Raw genomic sequence first — 21392 nt, 5'->3', positions numbered from 1 at the left:
CTTAAGTAATATTGTCTCATGTGCCAGGTACCACACTAAGTGCTTAGCACTATATCCTGGAAGTAATGGGAAGCCACGGGTGATTTAATGTAACCGAGTGGCATGATCAGATTTCCTTCCTAGAGTAGAGTTTGGCTGACTCTTGGGAAAAGAATTGAAGGAGAACAAAATGGGAGAATGAGGCAGCATTAGGAGTCCAAGGCGTCTGAGGGCAAAGGCTTGATTCCCCAGTCCTAGCCCCTCTTGATTCTCAATGGTATACTTGAGGAGTCAGCCTTACTGCTTCCTTCTTGTCTTTGCACGATGAGACGAAGTGGCACCCTTAGGTAATCCCAGACATGGGAAGGAAAATTCAGTTTAGTTTCTCGAAATGTAGCTCAGTTAAAGGGTATAGTGCATGTTAGTATCATGAATTCTTGATTCTTTTATTATCGCTGCCAAGGATTTGAATTGGTCAGGATTAGCTTTGCATTTGCCTTTGAGTATCTTTCTAATATATAGGTTCATGTTTAATTCAAAGTGGGTTACTTAAATAGCATTGGCTTTGTGGTTCAATAAAAATAGCATATTTGGGCAGCACAAGTTAGTCCTAAAGGGTTGGGGGAAGGCATAAAATTGGGAGGCGGTTAGGGAAAGGGAGGTGATTCTGAGAAGAGAGTGGGGAGGGGTGAATATGATCCAGACATGTTGTAAGGAATTCTCAAAGAACACACACACACACAGGCATGCTTGAGAGAGAGATAGAGAGGGAGAGAAGAGAGAGGAAGAGAAGAGAAGAGAAGAGAAGAGAAGAGAAGAGAAGAGAAGAGAAGAGAAGAGAAGAGAAGAGAGAGAGAGAGAAAGAGAGAGAGAGAGAGAGAGAAGGAGAAGGAGAATAGCAAACATTCCTCTGTAGTTAGACACCTCTTGTGCCCTTTCCTTACTTCTTACACCCCCTTGGCCTCACCTATTGATTTTAGCTAGAGCTGGGTACTCAGTCTCTGAAGGCTTCCTCCCAAAGCTTAGCTCATAGCATCTACTATAATCTTAAGTGCACACTTTCCCTTCTGGATCTAGAACTCTTCCAAAGCTACAGATTAAGTAGGGAAGCTTACAGGGAAGCTTGGAAGTACAAGTTGTCAAGATGGGCAGGGACAGTCCTTTGACCAATAAAGACGAAGGTCCATCTTTATCTCCTGTAGAGAATTCTCAAAGATACTGTCTAATCTTCTAAGAAGATCCCTGAAGACGCTCCTTCTCAAACATGACCTTGATAGGGAACCTTTCTATCAGTGTTCCCCTCCCCTCTCCTACACTGTCCCCAATTTCTCATTCCTGTGCTTGTGCAGTGCCCTTTCTCTCTGTACGTCTAAACTTCCTCTCTCACTGGGCTCTGATTTATCATTTCACTGTAACTCTATTAGCTGGGAAGCATTTGGGGATGTTGTCAGGATAACAGGATCTGCAGCAAATGAGGTTGTATTGAATTATTTATCGTTCAGCTAAAGTGGAGATAGCCACGGCAGAAGAGCTGGTTTGTAAAATCTTGGAGTATTCTGTCTGTTGCTTTGGAGCGTTTGTCGTTGTCATATTCATTTGTTTCTTGTGGTTGAAAATTATAAATTTGAATGCTCCAAAGGAAAATATGTGTGCAACCATTCAGTTCAGAGCCACATGCCTATAGCTAAGAATTATCTGTTTCCTGTAATATATAATTATGTAGCTGCAAAGCTGCAATTCTGGGATTCATGAATTTATTTAATAAGTTTATTCACACATGGTTTAAAACATATAAATACATAATTCCACCCCCCCCTTTTTCTTTCGAAAATAGATCAAGGATTTCGACTTGTGATATGTAAGTCTCAGCTTTTGAAGTTGGCCTGTTTTTTGTTTTTGCCAGGAATTGGTTCTTAAAAAGATGATTTTTTTTAACTCAACAACAAGCAAAGCAAATGGCTTGGGGGTGGGGGTGGAGGATGCTGGAGAGTCCCAGGGTCTTTGGAGTGCTAAATGTGTGCTTTGCTGAAGACCCACAGCTCTTGCTCCCTACAAAGAATTGCTAGATGGCCTGGGTAGGGGAGAGGAGGAAGGGGTGGGAAATCACTGCTAACCTCGGGGATAACTAGGGCCGGTGTGTCATTTTCCTTGAAATACTGATGTCATTTGGGGAAATTAGTATGTAATAAGAACTTGGGCAAAAGGAGAGGGGAGAGTTCTATGGCTTTTTAATACCTGTGGATTTTGTCCCAATTAGCATTTCTTACTGTCCAAATACCTACTCTCAAAAGAAGTGTGACAGTGAAAATCTTTTGCGTACCTTTGATACACAGACTAAGCTTGAACATCTGGCAATTGAACACCCTTTGCTCATGAATCCTAGAAAACAGCGTAATTATACACTCAAGCAAACAAGTCAAGAGAAAAGCTGTTTCCTGTCAAGAATTCCAGGGAGCATCAAAGTTAAAACTCCCTTCTGCATCTATGCTCTTTTTAATCGCCACTGTTGTCTCCATTACTCTTGAGATTACCCGGGTTGATGGTCTACGAGAGACCATCCCAGGCACAGAATATGGAGGACCGCCCCCCGCCCCCTCCCCAATAAAAATAAAACAAGGAAAGGTACAACAAGGCACGCAACAAACCTTACTGAGCAATGACCTTGTATTGTTAAAAAGTCAAGGAAATAGCCTGCCCTGCAAGCCGCCCATGTTCGTCCGTGTCACGCTCCCTAGTCGCAGACGCCTTACTTGACACCCTTGGTTCTAGTGTTTCCTATGGCCTGCTGTACTCCATCCCACCAAAGCTTGCAGTGAGAAAGCAGGGTCTTGCCCGGAGACCAGGGCTCCCAGGAAGGTGCAGGTGGGCTGGTGTGCCCCGCTTGCCTGTTGATTATGGCCCCTGCTATAGGCAACTGTAGGCTGCGCGCCACCAGCCAGCACAGCCGGGTTCTCCCGGACAAGTACCCAGCTTGAAAGCTGGAGCCGCGGCCTCCAGCCCGCAGGCTGGGGGCGGGGGCCTCGGCCCAGTGCCCACCCCCTGTGCTCCCAGCGTCTGCTCCTACTACCAGCCGGTTGTAGCCGGCCAGGAGCACGCTTTCGAACGTAACCCGCCCGCGGGAACAATCTGTCCCTTGCAGTCTCTCTCCGGAGGGGCGCGACAGCCGGGGCGCCCTTCTCACCCACCCCACGGCCTAAACGGGTCTTTTAGATGTATTTTCAAAAACCAGACCGTAGTCTGCAGGGACGCAAGGCGGGAAAGGCTGGGAGGGACTCCTTTTCGCCGCCGGGCTTGCGGCTCTGGGCACACGAATTAGGCCGGAGCAACACAGTCGAGTCCTCTTCCCGAGGCAAGGGGCTCCGGGGGTGCGGGATCTGGGAGGTGAGAGAGGACCCTGGCGCCCCCCGGTCCCGGCGGCGGCGGCGGCGGCGGCGGCGGCGCTAGCGGCTAAGCAGGTGCCCCCGGGCGCGCAGTCTGATTGGCAGGTGCAGGAGTGGGTGGGGAAGGCGGGCCTGGCGCTGCGGGAGGCTGCGGCCCCGCCTCCCCGCCCCCGCCGCGGGACTATCTGGTCCCGGCAGCAGCGATGTCCCCCGGCAGGAATGTCCCTCCTCAGATAATGTTATTTATATCTCTGGGCGGGTCCGCGGCTCCGCTGCACCAGGCGCCCGGCGGCCACTGTGCCAGGAGCCCCGTGCTGCCCTCCTCCCCCTGCGCCGCCGCCCCCGGGCTCGGGGTGGCCGCCGCTTCAGCCCCAGCGCAGGTGAGTGAGTCCCCGAGGGCCGCGCGGAGGGAGGGAGCTGGGTGCCTCGGAGCCAGTGCCGGGGAACGCCGGGCCCAGGGGGCGGGTGACGCGACGACCCAGTGGGGGGCCTGGCCCCGGGTGCCTAGCGTGGGGCGGGAGGGGTGCGCAGCCCGGGAGGCCCTGGTGGCTGCGGCAGTCGTCATCCCGGGACGCGGGAACCCGCGTGGGTTTCGCAGGCGCTGGGCGAGCAGGGCGCTAGCTTTGGGAAGCCAGCTAGTTGAGTGTCGCCCTGGGGCACGGGGAGTGACTGGGCTTGGGGTGTGTGTGCTCTTGGCCGCCTCCCCCAGGACCCTCGCCTGGGAGCAAAGTTGAGGGTGTGGGGGGGCTGCCTGGCGTCGGTGTAAGGACTGCCCGCGCCTGTGCCTCCTGCTGCCTGGCTTCTCAACCCCCCGGGCGGGTCGGATCCTCTTCTGGAACTTGGCTAGCGCGCTCCAGGGCTGCCCAGTGCCAAGGCTGGGAGGACAGTTCAGGGCAGCAGAGGGGGCCGGGCCTCAGGATGCTAGGCAGGACGTGCAGAGTGGCCCAGTGTAGACTGAGAAGGGAAAGATCAAGTGTCCCAGAACTATACGTCAAGGATCCCCCCACCCTTTGAGTGCCTGTTCTCCAAGCTATTGCCCACTCTACTCTTACCCTTCGTGCCAGTTCCAGCAACTTGGCCCCGGAGAAACAGCAAGAAATGGAAGAAACAAGAGCTCTACCACAATCCTCAAGTCCCACCAACTTACCCAGACTTCTCAAAGGGGAAATAGCTACAAGGCTTGAGTACAGTTTCCGTGACAACAAGCCTTAGGTAGGCCCTTGATTTATAGTCTATTAATATCCAAACCACTGTTTTCAGAGAGCAATTAGAGGTGCTAGAGTTAATAACACCCTTAACTCACTGAAGGGATATGGAAAGAAGCCATTGTTTTAGATGCATCCGGCAGGGTGGGATGGGATTATATAGTGATGGTCTCTTTTACTAAGAACTTCAGTGGGGAGAGGATTCGGCTGTCACCACGCTAAGAGGCAGCCATACAAAACCCCTGCCTGTGCAATGGATGTATATAGTTCAGTTTCCAAGGGAGGTGATTCAGATAGCTCCTGAATGAGACGAGTCTTCAGGGAAGAAAAAAAAAATTGAGGCACATTTAAGCTATTCTTTTAGGCTACCCTTAGCCTCACAGATCGCTCAGAATTTTGTTCTAGAATTTTCTTTTTAACTGCTCTGTGACTATGACCAAGGGTAGTCATCTCCCATTCCAGGATCAGGCTTCATATGCTTTTCCAATGAGCCCCGATTTCCAGAATGTTATGGGAAACTCTTACTAGCGCAAACTGTTCATTATGTACTGAATGCCCAGCACCTCCAGAGGCTTGGGGGATAGTAAACTGAGAACAGAGAAGAGCCCACCAACCTTGCGATGAGGCCAGCCGTGTATACAAAGCGTTATCAAATTCTAGCACTGAGGAAAGCACAGTTGAAAGGAGAGGGACCCTTTTGCTGGCGGGCCACCCTTTATCAGTGGCCCAGTGGTAGTGGCTGGGGATGAGCCAGTCCTGTTAATCTTGAGTTCTCTGAAGACACAGAGTCCACTCAAGGAATTGAAAGCACCCCAAACCTCCCAGGCATTCAGGCTGGGCCTTGCTGCACAGGCATATCAAGTTTTCCCAGTGACTTGCCCGGGGAGGGCTGGAATACCACCTTCTGCTCTGGTCATTGCTCTGGTCTAAGTGTTCTGAAGGTGTTGGGTGGAACCAACACACCTGTTGGATTGTTTGCTTGGGGCTAAAGGCCTAACGGGGCTGACTCCCACCTACAATCATTGGACAAAATAAATATGGCTATTTTAGGCAAGCTAGGTGCAAGTGAAAGCTTTGAACTAATGTCAGTCTTTCACAATTTTGGAAAATAGTAGGTTTTTGATAAAGAAAAAGAACAATAGCTCTTATTTAGTCTATCTTATGTACTCGTGGCTGGCTGGCGGTGGATTCTCGGATAGTCTTGGTTAACTGAGAGAATGCGTGATCAAGGTTGCTTTATATGGCATTTTAATTGTCAATTCTGCAAGGTCACTCATATTATCCCATTTTAAAAAGGAAAGAAACAGCTGGTGAGATGGCTCAGTGGGTAAAGGTGCTTGCTGTTCTAGCCTTGCGATGGACTCCACAAAGTTGTCTTTTGACCTCCACAAGTGTCCCTGTACGCTTGCACGCGTGAACACACACACATGCACACGCCATAAAGTGAGCAAATTGGTTCAGGGAATTAAATAACTTGTTCAGTCTCCCACAGCTGATGAGAGATGAGGCAAGGCCAGGATTCAAGCTCCATCACTGGCTCTGTTGTCCTTTTAAGATTAGATGCTCAGCAGGGGATGCAGAATAAGTTGGGAAGATTTGCTTACAGCCTTGGCTTATCACACTCTTCACTCCTTGAACCTCAGATCATAATTTTGCTTATATCAAGAAGTTTAAAATCTATTACCTTAAGGCAGCATTGAGCATCTATTTGCTCAAAAGTTTTTTGCCCAGCAGCCTCTTATTTTCAGGTCATTGTTTCAAGGACGGAATTATAATTTTGGCAATAGTCAAACACAGACTTAAAAAAAAAAAGATTTTCCTTTCAGTCCTGGAAGTGGCCAGAAGGGCTTGGTGATGCATGGGGACAGTGTTGTAGGACAGAGGATGACTATAAAAAATTCATGAGGCCAATAGGACTGGAGTTGGAAGGGACCTTGGAGGTCACTGGTTCTAGCCTTCTGTTTGTATGATCACTTGCTTAAAGGTGAGACCCAACTGCAGTTTACCTGTCATTTATAATGCTCACTCACTTTTTTGCCATTCTAACCCTTCCATGGCCAGGGAGGTTTGTTTCCTGTAGTTCAGTCCATTCAAACCACTGAGGTTTTCTTTCCTTTGGGGGAGATGAGGCAAGAACATACTTTAATATCCAATAGTTTCATAATATCGAAAACATATTCCCTCCTTCCTTTCCCAGTACGTTTTCATTTTTGTCTTCGATAATAAAATACTGACCTGTCCTCTCATTTCCCCATTGCTTGTTAACTAGATAGATGTATACGTTATCCCATAAAAAGGTATGCATATTACTATCCACAGGCAGTATATATCTCAAGGCAGCTATTTTTCTGTAGCATTTCTGGGGGATAAAAGAGAACCATTGGGATTGCCAGATACCTGGTTTTTGTTTGTTTGTTTTTGTTTTTTGTTTTTTCGAGACAGGGTTTCTCTGTATAGCCCTGGCTGTCCTGGAACTCACTCTGTAGACCAGGCTGGCCTTGAACTCAGAAATCCACCTGCCTATGCCTCCCAAGTGCTGGGATTAAAGGCGTGCGCCACCACTGCCTGGCTTGGTTTTTTTTGTTTTTTGTTTTTTTAAAGAATTCTTTATTTTTTTATGTATGTGAATGTTTAGCTTGAATGTAGCATATGTGTGCCTGGTGCTATAGGGAGCCAGAACAGAGCATTGGATGCCCTTAAACTGGAGTTACAGAGGGTTGTGAGCATCCTTGTGGGTGCTGGGAACAGAACCTGTAACCTTTGCAAGAACAGGAGACATTCTTAATTGCTGGGTCATCTTTTCAGTCCCCAGATACCTGTTTTAATCTGAACCTAGTCACTAAATTGCTCTGGAAGAATATTGTTTCAAAGTCAAGCACTCTGTCCAGAATCAAACTCTGCCCAAGACCTGAAAAGGCAGAAAGCATGACCAGTGGGAAGTGGGAAATAGTATCAATACATTCGTTCATTATCTATAATGTTTTTCATCACCCCTGACCTTCAGATTAACACTTACCAACTGAGCTGGGAGCATAAGGAGTGCTATGCAGGCTGATAGGAAGTTTGATTTTATAATGATGCTTGGCTGGGAAGGCCATGGATACTGGACTCTGAAACTGCACAGAGGGGGTTAAGACAAACACACAGGTCAGAGAGTGTTTCGTCTGTAAAGTGGTTTGTACTGACTGTCTTGACGGGCAGATGATTTTTGGTTGCTGTGTTGTAGGGACGGAGCCTGGGAGGAAGCCTGCAAGTGTTGGTCTGTACACTGACTAGCTCATCTCTCTGCACTTGCTGGGGCTATCAGACAAGCATCTCTTCTCTGACAGCCCCAGGAGGTAAAGGTCTCTTGGCATTGGAAGGAAGGTGGAGATAGAGATCAAAGGAGAATGTAGGAGACAGTCAGGGGACTTCACTGTCAGACCTGGCTCCTCTCACTGAACAGTCAACTTCCGGTAGTAAATATTTAGAAAATGTTATAGGGTGGTTTCCTTTTGTTGCTTATTTCTTAGTTCACAGCCAGGCAATCTGAGTCCTTCCATTTTTGGCCAGCTTCAGCCGAGCATCAATCGCCAGGGGACCACCAGCCTTGCGGCTTGCAGAGTTTAAAGGCTGAGTGCTTTCTCCTTCATTGTTTAGCTAGCTTCTGACATCCTCAGACCACCTCTCATTTCGTTCTTTCCTTCTGGTTGCAGGAAATATTACAAAGCTGACTTCTTACCACCTCAGCAAGGCCCTCTCCGGCTTTGCTATGTTTCTATTATATCTGTGCAGACCTGGCTGAGGGTATAATTAAAGGGCAATTAAAACTCAGACATATATCATGTTAACAGTGGGGGCAAGAGCAGGTCTCCTTTCTTTCATTTGAATGCTGTAAATTTAGCCAACGAATAGGAATGGGGCTAGGAAAAAAAAAAGACTTTGTATTGAACTGGGCTGGGATCCTGCAGGATATTTATGAAAAGAGGAGCAGGGCACCTTGACAGTCAAAGAACAATAATTGCTTTGAATTATAGTCAATTCTGAAGTTTCCACTATTGTGAAAGAAGCAGAAACTTGGATAGTTTTGCAAATGAGTACGTTGAAAACCTTTTCTGTTTGTACCAGACTTAAATATAGGCGTGTCTCATGTGAAGATTCATAGCGTCTCAGATAAAGCGAGATGCATCTACAGTCTTACGTGACAAGGATGGGAAAGAGATCTGAGACCTCATCCCATCTCCACGCTCAGCTCTTGACTCTTCCCAGAAGACCCTGGAGCGGTGAATCAACTTCACCGTCCAGCATTAGGAAGACATGGCCTTTCCTAAGCCTGGCTCTGCAGTTGAAGTCATGGACACTTCACTGGAAAGGCCTGAAAAAGCAATTGAGATGTAGTGAAAGAGCAAACATAAGGTATATATACTTGTCTACCCCAGTAGGTCTACAGTATCAGGGTTAAAACCTGATCATGGACAAGAGGCATTATGACTCCAAAGGGAGTCAGTCTCCTGAGGTAGCCCAGTTGCTGACATCTCCTAACTCAGATGTGTTCCAAATACCTCACACTGGTATATGTTTAGGACACAGAAAAGAGGCAGATGATGGCCCTCTCACTCCTGGGAGGCAGACCCTCAAACAAGTACGGGTGTGATAGAATGCTTGGGGGGGGGGAGGGTGCTTCCAGAAAAGGCCATGGCAGGAAGATCTGACGCAGGCTGGAGTGTTTAGGAAGGTTTTTAAAAGCGTCAAGAATTATTAAATGGGAGGCTGTAAGGGCGTGTGTGGTGCAAGGCTGCAGGTATGTGTGCCACCCAGATGGGCAGCAGAGTGTTACTACATTCCAGAGTCAGTAGGTTCCATGTGTCAGGAGAGTGACCACACATTGAACATGGTTTAGGGCGGTCCATTTGCTGAAGACCTTTAGAAGATCGCGTTGAAATCAGTACAGGTTTTTAAGTGGAGATATGTGTGTCGGAGGGGTCAGGGCAGATTCTTGATGAGATAAAGCTCTTCATCAGTGAGAAGAGAAAGTGAATTAGAGGCTGTACAAGGTGGCCTTGCCCTTCCAGGGAGTGAGCAAGCACTCAGCCAATGTTCAGTCCCTTCAGCTTTCAGGATAATTCTTCGTATAATTTCATTTCGTTTTAAAATGAGCACTCAAGAATATCTCATTATCCTTCTTTTAGAGTTGGGGTGCTGCACTAGAAATGTCCCCAGGCAGTGCTTGCCAGCAGACCCTGTCCATCACCCAGTTGACTAGTTCCGTCACAAGAAGACCTTGTCTAGGTTTCTCCGTAGGAGAACTGAATATTCTGGACTTTCTGGCCAAGATAGTAATTGCTTTCTTTCTTCAGTAGAACTTCCCATGTAAGTTTATTGGTTTGGAGAGAGGCACGGGGACACTGGTGGCAGTATTTACACTCGAGCATACCCACAAATCCTCAAGAATGGCCCTTTAGAGTATACTATAACGATGGGCAAGGTACAATTTAATGGATCACCGGCAGATGCCACAGGTAGATAGCGGTGGGTTTCTGTGCTCGTCTGTCTATTGATGTTTTAGCTTCTCCAAATCCCTCATCCTGTCATTAGGCTTCTGCCTCATTTGGGACTCAGCGTTTTCTGTTTTTCCCAGTGATGCTAGCTGCTTTTGGCTTGTGCCTCCCTCTCAATCTCCAAAAAAATATTTATTGAGTTCTCATTTACAAACATATTCTAGGCCAGTGGTTTTCAACCTTCTGAGTGCTGCAACCTTTTAATACAGTTCCTCATGTTATAATGACCCCCCAACCAAAAAATTATTTCATTGCTACTTCATAAATGTCATTTTGCTACTGTTATGAATCATAATGTAAACATCTAATATGCAGGATGTCAGATATGTGATCTCCAGAAGCATCCTGACCCACAGGTTGAGAACCACTGCTCTAGGTTCATAGCGTGCAATGGTGAACATGGGAGAAAAAGAAGTCTGACATCACGGAGCACAAATCTTCATTGGGAGAGACGAGTATTAAATCACGCCAAAGGCAGCGAATGGGTAGATCATAATATCAAGTGTTATAGAGAAAAATTGGGCAGCCTGAAGGGAACAAGGGGAGGTTCAACTCTGATGAGGTTTCATCCTAGAAATTCAGAGATCCAAATCAAAGGAGACAGGAAGCCATAGGGTACTTGGGAGATTCAGGTTCCAGCTTTGGTCCAAGCGCAACAGGAAGCCACTGGGCATTGTGGACAGAGATGTGACCTGTTCAGGTTTGACTTTAAAGAGGATCTATCCGGTGTCCCGAGGATTGATTGTGGAGGACAAGAAGCAGGGGTCTCAGTGAAAATGACTGCAGTCTGGGAGACAGACGAGGCATAGGGTTCTACGCAGTTGGATTCTGGGTATATTTGGAATGTAGGGCTGTTGGGATTTAGACAGGGAGGAGAAAGAAAGAGTCAAGGATGGTATAATTGTTTTGGGCTCCAACAAGGGTCAGAATGAAAGACCATTTACTAAGATGGTGATACATTTTATCAAACATACTAGAGTATTATTTTGGATTTCTGGTTTCACTGAGCAATGGATTTGGGATCGTGTCAGGCAGACTTTTTATTTAAACATAACAACAACAACAACAAAAAAAAAGACATTTTATTGTATATGGTTCATGATCTGTTTGCTGTGAAGTGAGGGCTTGGGGGCGCTGGGGAGACTGATTCTGCTACTGTTCCTTTTAGATCATCCCCACATCTCTCTGAAGACAGGGTAGGGACAAAATTGAAAAGTATTTCATTTGGTGATTACGAACATTTTTCATTTGCTGGTTAAAGTGCAAACATTTTGTGATGTTTCCACTTTTAAATTTATAGAAATGAATTTATTTATATATTTAAAATGTGTAATCACAATATACAAGGTTTTCACAATAAAAAATAAAAGTCTTTGCTATGTTCAGTCTTTACTTTTTAGAAGTTTGTTTGTTGTTTGCTTATTTGTTTCATTTCTCCAGACAGGGTTTCTCTGTGTAGCTCTGGCTGTCCTAGAACTTGCTCTGTAGACCAGGCTAGCCTCAAGTTTAGAGATCTACCTACCTCTGCCTCCCGAGTAATAAAGGAATAAAGTAAAACTCGATCAGTGCCTGGCTCAGAAGATTATATCCACGTAAGTGTGAGTATGTGTGTTTGTGCGTACGCCTACGTGTGCCGGATTCCCAGGATGCAGGCTGGAAGAGCATTGGATTCCCTGGTGCTGGAGTCACCAGGGAATGGGTGACTTGGGTGCTGCGAACTGAACCCGGTGCTCTGTTAGAACAGTGCTCACCCTCAACTGCTGAGCCACCTCTCTAGCCCCCTTCATTCTCACTTTTAGGAAGTAACATCCTGGCAACAATTTCGCGCACATTCTTTCAGAAAAGTACTATGCACATCTGAGTATCCGCCTGGCCCATTTTAGAGTGATAGATTAAATCTAGTGAAAGGCTAGATTGAGAGACTTTGCCACTTAGTGACTGACTGACTCTCAGAAGGCTCCCTCCATGGCCTGGGGTCCTGTTGGTCAGACAACACCCTCTCCAGAGCTTCCAGTTACAGTGAGAGGAGGAATGGAAATCTGTGCTCACCAAGAGGCCTTGTAACCTGGTCATGGCCTGGTTTTCATGGCCTTAGCTCTCAACCTTTCCTATCGCAGATACTCTACTGCCGCCGCCTCCTCTGTCTGCCTCTAAGTTCTAAACAGTTCTCCCAGATTTGGAGTGGTTTCCAGAGGACCTGGATTCAAAGCTAGTCACTTTGCCTCAGGCTTCCCATCCCATAATGATCCCCTCTTCCCCCACATTAGTACATGTATGACTGATTTGAACGTAACTACAGACTTCTTTTATTGTTACTGTTTAATCTTACTCAACTAAGCAATATGCTCATTCATTTATTTAGGTTTTGTTTTGTTTTTATTTTTCAATTTATTTGGCTGTGTGTAGCAGAGGGACGGATAGTATGCTGTGGTGTGAGTATGGAGGTCAGAGGACAACTGTTGGGAGTCAGTTAGTTCTCCCTTCCAGGGCTGAGGTCCTGGGGATTGGACTCAGGTTGTCAGTCTTGATGGTAAGTGGCTTCAAACACAAACCTTTGTAGCTTTAAGACAGGATCTTGTTATATAGCCCTGGCTGGTCTTGAATTTGTGATCCTTCTGCCTCAGCTTCTCCATTAATAGAATTGGAGATTTGCCCCTCCATACTTGGCTGATAATAAACTTTTTGTTTTTGTTTTTATTTTACCGAGACAGTGTTTCTGTGTGTAGCCCTGGCTGTCCTGGAACTCACTTTGTAGACCAGGCTGGCCTCGAACTCAGAAATCCACCTGCCTCTGCCTCCCAAGTGCTGGGATTAAAGGCATGCTTAAACTCTTAAGGGAAGGAACTAATGTATGAGTTACAGTCCTGGGTCCTACATAAAGTTCCGACTAATGCTTTTGGAAGTAGAAGTTCCATTAGTAACTTAATGATTTGTAATCGATCTAAGTTTTATACTGACCAGTCACTCTTTGTTTGTGGCTTTGAGACATGATCTTACTATGTAACCCAGCATGGCCTCAAACTCAAGATCTTCTCTCCGTTGCGTCCTATGTACTAGGGTTATAGGCATTTGCAACCACACTGCTGCTTATTAGTGATTCTTGATAAGATGGTGCTGGTACACAGGGTTAGATTGTTAAATTAAAATTTTCCTGGTGATACCTACCCACAATGCTGCCTTCTTAGTGGGTAACAAATGTTCCATTCCCAGGGAATGGTAACTGGATATTGTTCCTTTAGATCAGCTGTTTTCAACCTGTGGGTCACTGCCCCTTTGGTGGGGATAGGATGGGTGGGTTGGGGGGGTGCAGGGTGGGGGTTGTCGAACGACTCTTTCATAGGGGTAGCATATCAGATATCCTGCAAATCTGGTATTTCCATTATGATTCATAACAGCAGCAAAATTACAGCTATGAAGTATAATGAAGTGATTTTATGGTAGGGGATCACCAAGACATGAAACTGTACTAAAAGGCCACGTCCTCGGGAACGTTGAGAACCACCGCTTTAGATAAAGAACTTTCCGATGTGCCCTGAGATGTGCTCTCCATCTCTTCAGGGAGCCAGGGGAGCCCAGGACCTCATCCCTGTTAGGAAGAACATTACACCCCTTAGCCACACCTCCACGTGCTCTATCTGCCTGTCAGAAACAAAGCTTTGTTTTTGTTTTTGTTTTATTTGCCCCTAAATGATGAAGAGTAGTTACTGCACGGGCATGGCAACCATGCAATTAAAATGTTTTTCTTCCTACATGGTGATAAATATGCTTGACATAAAATTTGTTATTTAAACGACTTTTAAGTATACAGTTCAGTGGCAAAATTACATCTCCATTGCTCTCTAGCCATTATCATCATCCATCTCCAGAGCTTTTCTCATCCTCCAAAACTCAAACGGTGTATCCACTGAATGCTAACTCCCATTCTCTCTCCTCCCCATCCACGGACAGACGCCTGGGATGCTTCCAACCTTTGCCTGTTGTAAATTACTCTGCAGTGAACAAGATATCACTGTGAAAAATGCCTGTATCTTTTCAAGATCCCGCTTTTCCTTTTGGATAAATATCTAGAGGCAGAATTGCTGGATCATCGTATATTCTATTTTTAAGGAACGCATCCGTCAGTCGTAATATTCCCCTCCACTGTTTAATATCTCCAAAGGGAAGAGAGAAATGTATTAGTATCATCACTTTGGGGACCACACTGAACCTAAATATTATTTGAGATCACTATCTTTGGGGGATAACTTGTCATCCTAGCTCCCGAATGTGTCTGTAGACCAGTTTGTCTATTTTTAGATGGAGGACACTTAGAGGACGGGACCAGAGGACAGGACCATCTTTGCTTTGCTCTGTAGATCATGTAGCCAAACTCAGGTGGGGAAGGTGTAAACATTATAGGAAGATGCGCATCAGCCAAGAAGTCTCCTTGGGCTGGATGACGAGTGAGCAACTGGGCTGTTTCCAGCTCCCTTGCTTTCTGTTTGCCCTTGGGCAAGAGCTCCCTCTTTCTCTGACTTTCCCAAGGTGTATGAGTTTGTCGCCTTAATGCTAATCGTCCTTAACGTTTTCCTTATAGATTGTTGTAAAGCTTACGCATTGCCTCACCCGGGTCACCTTGCTGGTAGACCCCCTCTCATGAGGGTTTAGGGTGCCACCATGGGCTTCCTCTTTATTTTCAGGGTACTTTTCTCATTGCTTTAGCTACAGAATGAACCATTTGCCATTTAATTGTCTACTCACCTTACTATTCGGCCAAGTTTCTTGTAATACGAAACTGAGCTTTATTCCTTAAAAAAATAAGTGTATACATATACTATGTATATACTTTTTTTTATTTTTATTTTTATTTTTTTTCTGGTTTTTCGAGACAGGATTTCTCTGTGTAGCCGTGGCTGTCCTGGAACTCACTCTGTAGACCAGGCTGGTATATACACTTTTTATGTTTATATATATAAATACATACACACACACACACACACACACACACATATATACACACACTTTTTTCTTAGACCCTAAATATGTATATATACGTATACTTACACACACACACACACACACACACATTTTTCCTTAGCACCTAAGTATGCTGTGTACTTTTTTTTTAAATCTTAGCACCTAAGGCCATGCTTGGCACACAGAAGGCAGTGGTTCTAAAATTTTTATTGGCTAAATAAAAAGCCTGAGTGTTTGACATTACGTGTACCTCTGTCTGTGTATATATGTATATATAAATTTTTTATATAGAGGTGTTTTGACTGAATGCATATCTGTGCATTACCTGTAGCCTGGTGCCCATGGAGGTTAGAAAAGGGTACAGATCCCAAGGAGTTACAGACAATCGTGAACTCCTAAGTAGATGCTGGGAATTGAGCCTGGGTCCTCTGGAAGAGCCGCCAGTACTTTGAGCTATCCCTTCAGCCCCAAATTAATACATATTTTAACTTGGAAATATGTTTATAGTAGCAAGTCAACATTTATTAAGAACTTATATGCTAGTCTAGGCACTATGCTAAAAGCTTTCATGTGTATTTATAATATCATATATGTACTATTATTACTGTAAAAGATATTTTAAAAATCAAAAGGGAGGGTTGGGGAAGAGGGACAGTGATCGTGATGTAAGTGAATAAAAAAAAAAAAAAAAAGTCAAGCTTAGCGAAGTCAACTCACCCAGTCCACTGCCCACAGAGATTAACGGCAGACGTGAACCCTCATGTATTTATTCCAAAGCTCTTGCTTTGAACCATTGTGCCCGTCCGTATTTGGGTGGAGGTTGACATTACATGACTCTCGGTTTTAATGATTCTTTTCTTTAAAATCCTGAATTTTTAATAGTCTGAAATTAGTCTGAAACGAGATAGGTAATTAATTGCATACTTCTATATGCTGCCTTATATTTGTAAGGATTTAACCTAACAGGCTCAAATCCCTTTATTAGCTTTTAATAAATACTTAATATCCTGGGTCCTACTTCCGACATGGTTCTTTGACATTTAAGGGTGAAGATAGATGTTGATTAGTGCTGCACAGTGCACCCAAGCTTGTGAGGCCTCTGCACCAAAGCTGCCTTAGAAAGAGTCGGAAGTATTGTTTGGTGCAGTGGCCTCCCTGACTCCCTTAGGATGTGAGCATTCTCTCTCTGAAACTTGGTCCGGCCTTGGGCCCTGCCCCCGGGCTCCCCAGTCCTCTTTTTTTAAAAAAAAAAAAAAGATTTATTAATTTTATGTATATGAGTACACTGTTGCTGTCTTCAGACACACCAGAAGAGGGCATCAGATCTCATTACAGATGGTTATGAGCCACCATGTGGTTGCTGGGAATTGAACTCAGGTCCTCTGGAAGAGCAGTCAGTGCTCTTAACCACTGAGCCATCTCTCCAGCCCTCGCCAGACCTCTCTTATCATACTTAGTCTCAACATTTTTCGGTCCATTTCTCTCTACAAGCTATTAATTATTGAGGTCTCCAGTGCATCTACAGCCTTATCCCTAGCCTCAGTTTCCCTCCTCAGTTGTGTACCACAGCCTTCTCCTGGCTGCCATCATTTGTTTGCGTTAAGATGTCTCTCTCTCCCTGTTACAGTGGGATCCCTCAGCTCAGCCCCTGCCCTGATCATCTGCCTGTTGTTGACGGCTCCTTGCTTTTTGGTTCTCTACATGAAAACCTTAGCAACATTTTGTGTCTTCCTTTCAAACTCTAGCATCCACATGGCTGCTGACTTCTGTTGGTTTTTCTTCTCCAACTTCCAGATTATTTTTTGTGTTGTGGTGTCTGCTGGTGTGTTATGTTTGAATAACTGGCTTTCTGTCTATAGCTTTTCAGTCATGTCATACCCTGACTTGGAGGTTTTTTTTTAAAAATAGGAGCCTGACCAAATCATTTAGCTGTCAAAGTTCTTAGGTTCTCAAGAGAGGCGGTGGTGGCACACACCTTTAATCCCAGCACTCTAGAGGCAGGTGGATCTCTGTGAATTGGAGGCCAGCCTGGTCTATAGTGAGTTCCAGGACAGCCTGGCCTGCATCCAGAACCCTGTCTTGAAAAACCAAAACCAACCAACCAACCAAAAAACCATTAGGTTCTCCATTGCCCCTAAATACAATTTAAAGAAAAAGGTAACCAGGCGGTGGTGGCGCACGCCTATAATCCCAGCACTTGGGAGGCAGAGGCGGGCGGATTTCTGAGTTCGAGGCCAGCCTGGTCTACAGAGTGAGTTCCAAGGACAGCCAGAGCTACACAGAGAAACCCTGTCTCAAAAAAAAAAAAAAAAGAAAAAAAAAAAAAAAAAAAAAAAAAAAAAAAGAAAAAAAGAAAAAAAGAAAAAGAAAAAAGGTTGTGGACATAGCTCAACATGATAGAGACTTACCTAGCACGAGTCTCTGAGTTCAACTCCCAGTGAAGAAATAAAGTTAAGCAGACCTACAGGGACCTTTCTGGTCTGTGACTGTCTTTCCGGGCTTCCTCCTCTCTCCCTTTACCCACTTTGGGTGTCTTTGATTTACTCAACTCATGAGATACATTCTCATGCCAAGTGCCTGTGTTTCTGCTGGCACAGTCTAGTCCTGAAGTGTGCCTTTTGTCTACCACGACTCTGTGTGTTGTGTACCTGACACACCCCATTCAAATAAAAAACCCCCACTGTGAAAATTTCCTGAAACCTCTGTGTCTCTCCCCTAACCTGAGGAGACAACACGGTTTTTCTCCTCTGTTGGTTCTGAAGCTGCTTGGTCTTGCTTCGGATTCTGCTAGATTATGAGTTCCTTGAAGAGCAGGCAGTGTCTTGTTCCCATGGAGACTCTGGTGCCCGACTCACTCCCTGGCTCCTGGGCGATAGTCTAGAAATGCTGACCGAATTGGGTAATTTCTGGAATATTCAACACTGTGCTAAAACAAACAAAATAGGCACCTACAGAAGGGCTGGTGGAATTACTAGCGGGTCATGAGTGAAGCTAAGAGGCGAGGCCTGCTTCAGAGGTGAGTAGGGGCTCTTCCCACCTTCCCACCTCAGCCTCCTCCAGCGCTTTCCACCCATGGGGAGGAAAGGTAACAGCTGGTGTTAGCAGGCACCATCAGAACGCGGCTCCCGCTGCTCTTTATTCATCAGACATACAGTCCCTCCCACCTCGTTTTTCAGTGACTGTTTGATGTTGACCCTCAGAATGCAGTGATGAGAGACTCTTTGACGGCCACCCCAGAAGAATCTACTATGTAAGATTTGTTTTATAAGGGGTAAGAGTTAAGGAACACATTTCTGAAAAAAAAAACAAAAACAAAAACAAACAAACAAACAAAACCCTCCGACATTCCTGTAGAGAAGTTTTGATTTCCTGGGTACATTGCTCGTCTGTAGATGTACGTAGTGGAAGCCATATTGTATAAGGCTATAGTGCTTATCGGTTGGTTGATTTTGCTTTCATTTCTGCCTTACCCTTACACAAAGCGAGTTTCACCGATGGCTGGACTCACTAACATTCTGCTTGCTCAGGCCTTTGGGTGTGTTTTGTTTCCTTCAACAAAACTCTCAGTCATGGACACTCCCACTCCTGCCCCATTCAGTGCCTAGGGATAGGCAGGAGCTGGTGTTTGGTTGCTAAAGTCACTGAGCGGGGCGAGGAGGCCTCTATAAATGTGTGTGGAGGGTCTGAGAGGAACCGATAGACAGTAAGAAGGCCTGTGTGATGGAGTCTTGAAGGCAGGAAGGAACTTCCGGGGAAGTGGGCTAGGATCTCAGTGTGTTCTGAGGGGCAGAATAGTGAGGCCGGCGATGGATAAGCAGATAAAGCGGTCAACACACTTGACCGTGTATGAGGGTCAACTAAATGCATAGGAGCTTCTAGAATGTCTAGGGAGCCATGAAAACCAGTAATCATCCTGTTGCAAGATGGCCACCGGTGCCAGTCCAGCTGCCAGTGGCTCGGCTGGGTGTGCCTTTGAGGGAACGATCCCCTTCATGTAGGGAGATGGTTTCCTTTGTGGTGTTCTGGCACTCTCTGGTCTCACTTCTCATTTAAACTGTAGGGTCCTACATATAGACCGGAATAGTTCAAATTCTGCATGTGCCGACTGAAACTGCGCGGATGGAGGAGGGTGCCTTCATTGTGTGGAGTTCTGAGAAGAATGGAGGCGTTTTTGTTTACAGGTGCAGGGAGACTAAGGTGTCATGCTAGAATACAAGCCAAGAACTCTGGGAGAGGAAGTGAGTATCCTCCTCCAAGACAGAAACCCACACCTAGGAGGACAAACCAGGTCATTTGCATTGCAAAACTGGGTGAAGTCACTTTGCCCAGAGACTGGAAAAGTACTCAGCTGCAGTCGTGCAGCTGGGCTGCTCTCACCCAGGCTGCCTGAGCGCAGGGGGTGAGCATAGTAGAGAAGTTAACATGGTTCTGCACTCTCAGTGTGGCAATTCACTGGCAGCCTGGGCTCGGCAGCTCTCACTGCTTCTGACCCAGAAAACACTCAGAAAATGACTGCAGTGAATCGCTCATCTTCAAGGTGAAGCTCTCAGGTTGGGGGGTGGGGGATGCTGACTGGCTCCCGAGGCTTGGATACTTCCTGCCTCCGCTGGGAGCCAGCTTTGTTTATACTGTAGCCCCAAGGAAGTCGTTTTACATCTCACCCGGTCTCCACCAGCAAAGGGAGCCTTCTGCTTGTTTTGCATACGCCAAGCACCTCCTCTGCAGGAGGGACAGAATGAATCGGGAGCTAAAAACTTCTGGCAGTCATAAGTCTTTGCAAACAGCGGAGTCTAGTGAGCAGCGCGTTTGGTTGGCAAGTGATCATTTCAGACTACACTTGCTTTCTCTGTTTATAAAACAGCAGGGATGCTTTCTCGTTGAATCTGGGAAGAGGATGGAGATGAAGTTGTGGCTATAGTTTTCTCTCTCAAAACCTGATGCTCAAGGCATCAGAACTCAAAGAAAGGTGGTCTGTAGATAAAATGTACTCAAAAAGCACCTTGCATACTTAGCAGAACCCTTAGAACCATCCCTGGAAAACATCTGATTCCATTCTTTGTTTGTTTCTTTTTAAGTTTCTTCTTTTCTCCCTCCCCCTCCGCCTTCTATTTTTAATTTTATGAGTATGGGTGTTTTGCCTACATGCATGTCTATGCACCACATGTATGCTTGGTGCCTGTGGAGCCCAGAAGAGAGCATCAGCTCTGCGGGACCTGGAGTTACAGATGGTTTTTAGCTGTAGGACTCTATGGAGCCCAGGTCCTCTGGTTCGTGGTCTCTGTGGAGCCCCGCCTTCGTACCTACTCTCCTGTTCTCTTCCTTCTTAGTCTTAACAGTTTCTAACATTTGTTTGTTCATTTGTATGTGTGCTGGGTGAGGGTGGCTCGTGCCGCTGTGCTCACGTGGAGGTCATTTATCTCTTTCTGTCACATAGTTACAGGAATGGTTAGTCTTGGTGAGCACCTTTACCTGATGGTCCAGCTCTTGGACCCTGCCTCTACAATTTTTTTTTAATTTTATTTTTTATTTTTATTTTATTTATTTATTTTAGAAATTATAAAATGAGCAGATACCCGTGATAAAAAGAAGTCAAGCCGTGTAGAGTAGTACAGATGTTTTGCTTGATATGATCACTACTACTGGCAATGTCTTGTATTTCCCTGCTAGGCATATGCTCATAGCTACCAATTTGTGAATACTTGTATAGGTGAATATCTGTGTACATGTACATGTGTGTGTCCTTTTGCTTTGTTCGTTTGTTTGTTTTTGTTGTTGTTGTTTTTTATTTTTATTTTCTTTTGTTGACACTAGGTCTCACTATGTAGTCCTGACCAGTTAGAACTCCCTCTGTAGACCATGCTGGCCTTGAACTTACAGAGATCTGCCTACCTCTGCCTCCTGGGAACTGGGATTAAAGGCAAGCGGCACTCCTGGCCCTACGTATTCATTCTTAACAGGTCGACAGCACCTGTTACATGGTAATTTTTAGAGCGGAAGGCTAGACTATAGAATCTGAGTTCTAGGTTCATGATGCTGAGGTAGGAATCCCTACTTTTAGAAATATAGAAGGATACTTCTGACAAGGTCACATGACCCACACAGTTAGAGAACTCTGATACTTTGCCTTTATTTGTTTCTACCACCAACTTCTAACTCATGTGCCTGGGACCTTCCAGGAGCTTCAAGTACCTTGACTCCTTTAGTTTGCAAGACAGTCAGAGGATGAGATATCACCATTCCCATTTTACTGATGGGGAAGCTGAGGCTAGTCAAGCCAGGTTTACTTGAGATCATACAGTTGAATGCTAGGCCCCTGGATATGCAAAAAAAAAAAA

The 21392-nt window shown here is 45.6% G+C and overlaps 1 protein-coding gene across 2 annotated transcripts in view; it reads left to right on the top strand.

Moving 5' to 3' along the window:
- Positions 1 to 3112: 3112 nt before the first annotated feature.
- Positions 3113 to 21392, top strand: part of Sptb (spectrin beta, erythrocytic) — a 131207-nt gene continuing 112927 nt past the window's right edge. The window contains exons 1-2 of one of the 2 annotated variants that reach the window (XM_031357213.1): positions 3524 to 3739; positions 4424 to 4571. The gene's annotated coding sequence lies outside the window, so the exon portion shown is untranslated. Of the gene's footprint in view, positions 3740 to 4423; positions 4572 to 21392 lie in introns of both variants that reach the window. The other variant, XM_031357212.1, reaches the window with a different exon arrangement.

Source organism: Mastomys coucha, unplaced genomic scaffold, assembly GCF_008632895.1.
Source record: "Mastomys coucha isolate ucsf_1 unplaced genomic scaffold, UCSF_Mcou_1 pScaffold6, whole genome shotgun sequence".
Taxonomy (NCBI): Eukaryota; Metazoa; Chordata; class Mammalia; order Rodentia; family Muridae; genus Mastomys; species Mastomys coucha.
This window is presented reverse-complemented; position numbering and strand designations above follow the sequence as displayed.